A 4923-nucleotide genomic window follows, 5' to 3' on the forward strand; every position below is an offset into this window, starting at 1 on the left:
GTCATTATACAGTCCAGAAAGTGAGAAAAGTCATTGAATCTTATTTTTCATTACACGCGCGCACACACACATGCACGCACACACACACACACACACACACACACACACACACACACACACACACACACACACACACACACAAAATTTTACTCTTTCTTGAATGAGTGAGAATTTGCTTTTAATTTTTATATGCTTGGTAATTATTAGCAGTGCTATATGTAGTAGATTCTCAAATATTTAACAGGGCTTCTGTTTCCATGAACTGAAGTTAACTAATTCTGAACTTTATAATCTTTCCTATATATATAATTATAAAACATGCATCAAATGTATAATACAACTATTTTGAGACATCAAAACAGAAGCACCTTGTGGATAATAATGCCCCTGACTTGGGCAATGCATTATACCTCTTTTCACTCTAGGACACAGTGGGTAGCAATGAAATGAGTCCTCAAAAGGGTCCTTAGCAAAGAAGATAGATACTAAATGTTTTGTCTTTGGCATGTAAACCATGAGTTTGCCATGCAGAGAAGCTGCCCTAGAAGTTTTCTTGAGAGCCTTGAGCCCTTGGTGAAAGATTGGACATGGAGTTTGAAAAATCTAGAAGAGGGTCATTTTTAGGAGACTGAGAGCAGAAAAAAAGATACTAACAGGACTGTGCAAAGACTGACATGTGCCAGAATTATGGCCTAGTTTGAAAGGAGACACCTCATTGATCATAGGCACTTATGAAATGTCCCAGATACTATGACCCAGGGAAAGGGAAATCTTTTGGACTTAATTATAAAAAGGAAATCATCTTTATAAACCATCAAACAAACGCAGAATTATTAAGAGAATCTACCAATCTATGAAAGATTTCAGAAAATTAAAGTGAATGAGATTAAAATGAAAACAAGTCTAAGCAGATTTCCTATAAAGCAACATATGTAAAGTAATGATGCTCAGTATAAGAATTTTTTTAAAAGCAGCAAATATAAAAGATTCTCCACCAAAACACAGATATTAGAAATAGTTGACATGATTAATAGATGCAATAAAATCATCCTTTCTGTGAAGAAATAAGCACTATAAATATATGTAGAAATAAATTGAAGTTACAGAACTGAGAGGATAAAACATTTAAAATTAAGCTTTACTAGGTGACTTAAAAATATGTTAGACATTGCAGAATAAGTTGCCAAGAACAACTTTCACATTAAAAAAGAAAAAAAATGGTAACTACTTAAAATACTGTATCAGAAAATATAAGTGTAACATCTCCCACAGAAAAGGTGATCCAGATGTATCCATGGAAAATTAAAGGAACACCAACTGAACATGCTCAAATAAAAAGATATCTATCCAAGTGGTCATGAAAAACAAGCAAGTAGTTCAAGTCCAAAGAGCAACAGGTATGTGGGTGACTATCAAATAAGGGAGATTATGGTTAAAGTATATCAACATGCTTGAGATAAACAAAATTACAAAACAATAGTTATATTTCAAAATTATTATAAAAATTAAATAGGATACTTGGACTGAGTCTTACCTGCTATAGAAAGTCCAATCCATATTTCTTTTTTTTTTTACAGACATTAAGGTCAAAGTAGCTCCACTTATAAATTCTGTCAATATTTGATGATTAATATTACCTTTATACAAAAATATTTAAAGTAAAAAAGTTAGCAACATTTTTCATTTATTTTAGTGTGAACATCAGAATGACATACAAGGACATAGACTTGAGGATGAATATATATTAAAAATACATTTGAAACTTGTCAAAAAATTAGTAAGTAGAGTCCAGCATTATATTAAAAGAGTAAGATATAGCAATTAAGTGGAATTGAATCCAGGGTCAGAAGGCTGTGATAAAGTTTGAAAAATAAGTCACATTATCAAAATAAAAAAATAAAAGATTATAATTACTTTTGTAGTTTTGATACCAAAAATCTTGATAATTAACACTCATTATCATGATAAATTCTGACCAAAATAAGCATTGAAAATACCCAATCAATTAATAAATGATGACTGAAATTCCATGAACTGAAATGAAAACCTGTGCATGCAAAAACTTTTCCATAGTCAAGAGCAAAGCAAGGGTTTCCATTTATCACATTTTGCCTATGACAACAAGACAAAGCAAAAGGTAATGAATAGAACATTTGGGACTGAAGGAATAAATTTGTCTTCTTCATAGATGACGGAATAGCATCTTTGTGTATGCAAATATTTTTCTGAAAACTATTAATGATGCCATCACTAATGAATGAGTTTAAAAAGATTCTATGACATAGACCCAATATAAATTAGCCAGGCAATAGTCCTCCCAATTATAACATAGTTTAAATACTTAGAATTCTATTTCCAGGATTTATTAATGTTGTTCTAACTGAATAATTAATCTTAAGTACATGATTAAACTCAGAAAATTTCTTGAATAGACATCTTCCAACTAAAAGATGTACAAATATAGAAAAGTATGTTGTGCTGTATCCAATGCCGTTACTCATCAATCAAGGTTATTAAAAAGCAATATTATTTTATTCATAATAATATGTATCAAAATGAAAATATGCACATATAATTTCTTCACAATTTTGCAAAGAAAAATTTGTGTGCAACTGATGAGACCATCTATGAGTAGACATGCTTCAAAACTTGGTGACATTATATGTCACCATATACACTGATATTTTATTGCTTTTCTATAGGTGCTGCAATGAGCTATCAAGAACTCATTGTAACACATGATTAAAAGATATCAACTTGTAGTTATGAAATTCACAATCCAAACTAAAATCAGGGCATAAATAGAGATTCTAGGGGGAAAATCCACCTTTAGATGCTTTTCTGCATTGTAGTTATTTGGTCTCTTTCTGTCTTCAAAACAAACAATAGCCAATCAAGATTTCTCTCTGTGTACTCATCACATGGCTCAGACATTACCTGCTTGACCTTCCCAGACACTACCTGCTTGACCTTCCTCTTTCCCCCCTCTCTCTATCTGTGTGTGTGTGGTGTGTGTTTGTGTGTGTGTGTGTGTGTGAGTGTATGTGTGTGTAGGTGTGCATGTAGACATTGTCTTTCACTGGATATGAGGCTTCGTCTCCTTCGCTAGACTGTCTGTGAGAGAGATGGAGATACAGATGGAGAGGGAGAGGGAGGGGGTAGGTAGAGGTGGAAGGGGAAAAGAAGAAGGGAGGGAAGGAAAGCAGGAGGTACAGATTGACTAAGAGGTAGATAAAGATGGAGATGAAGAGAAATAGAGAAAGAAAGAGACAAAGAGAGGCACAAAGATAGACAGAAACAGAGAAACAGAGGGACAGGTAAAGATATAGAGAGAAAAAGGACAGATAAAGGCAGGAGAGACAGAGAAGTCAGATGTGTGTGTGTGTGTGTGTGTGTGTGTGTGTGTGTGTGTGTATGTGTGTGCATATATTCAGATGACTTGCACATTTCACTATACATAAAATTTACTTGATAAAGCAAATTTAAAAAGGAGATTAAATGAATAATCCACCTGCATGTTTAAAATTAAACAAGAAAAATTAACAGCAAAGAGACAAGAAATGGCAGTGGTTAAAATATCACTGATACTTGTTGTTTTGAACCAACAAGCTCAATTTTAAAAAGGAAGACCTTCATGGTAAAATGTAGTATCTACATAGATATTTGCAATCAATTTTAACATGATTAGTTTACCTTTTGATCTTGCTGGAGATATTTTAAGCTTTTAAAATTGTAAATTATAAACCAGGCAGTGGTGGTGCGTGCATTTAATCCCAATACTTGGGAGGCAGAGGCAGGTGGATTTCTGAGTTCGAGGCCAGCCTGGGCTACAGAGTGAGTTCCATGATACCAGGGCTAATCAGAGAAATCTTGTCTCGAAAAACAAAATAAAATAAAATTAAATAAAATTAAAAAGTGTAAATTATATATAACTTTTGGGGCTTTATGATATGTTTCCTTATGACACAGGAGATTACACTTGTGTATATAATATATGGCAGTTGACCTAGGTCTCATTACCTAAGTAGATGAACCATGCTGCCATGTCCTTCACTTCAAGCCGTCACAGCTATCCCCTCACAAGCTGCTGTACTTCATTACAGACTACAGATGTCCCTTCTCAGAACTCAAGCTTACTTTCCTAAGTCTAGGATAGAAGATAATAAGAATGTATGGGTGAGGACAAAATAACACTGTTTTTCACTCTTGCTTATTCACACTTAACATCTCCTCAATGGTTTAAGCAAATGTTTGACTCAGTCCCTGAGCACACTATTTGGCACATATTTGTAATTTATGGCAAATGCCACCTAACTTGACTGTTGGGGCCACAAAAGCAAAATAATGATTTTTGAAAAATCCATAAGGACAACTAATAAACACACATTTGATATCTTTGATTGATCCAATTCCAGCTAATGTGCTAGGACAGTTAGATATTGATTGTCTATCCAGAATGAAGTGCTGACCCAAAGGAGATAACAGAAATGGCTAGTGGTGTATCTCACTTGAAACAAAGAGTCCAAAAAACTGGGCTGCTGCTGAATCAGCCTTGATGCACTCAAAGGCAGAATCATGAAACAAAGAGAAGCTTTGGGTGAAGTGAAAGTACTAAGGACATAAAACTATTAAAAAATTCAAGACCACAAACCAAATGTATAAAATAGAGAATCACAGCAGAAATATCATAGGCAAGGTCTCATGTGCACACCTTTAGTGCTGCTGACAGTGGTTCAAAATTTAGACTAGTTGGCCGCATAGAATAAAACACAGATAGAGTCAATATTTTGAGGCATCTACTAGGTAATATCAGACTATCCAAGAATGAGTTAGATGTCAAAGGAGAAAGAAAATGATAGTGAAATTGACTACTAGTGATATACTGGTTTTGAAATTTAATAAATCTTACTATTTACTTCATGT

Source organism: Mastomys coucha, unplaced genomic scaffold, assembly GCF_008632895.1.
Source record: "Mastomys coucha isolate ucsf_1 unplaced genomic scaffold, UCSF_Mcou_1 pScaffold6, whole genome shotgun sequence".
Classification (NCBI taxonomy): Eukaryota; Metazoa; Chordata; class Mammalia; order Rodentia; family Muridae; genus Mastomys; species Mastomys coucha.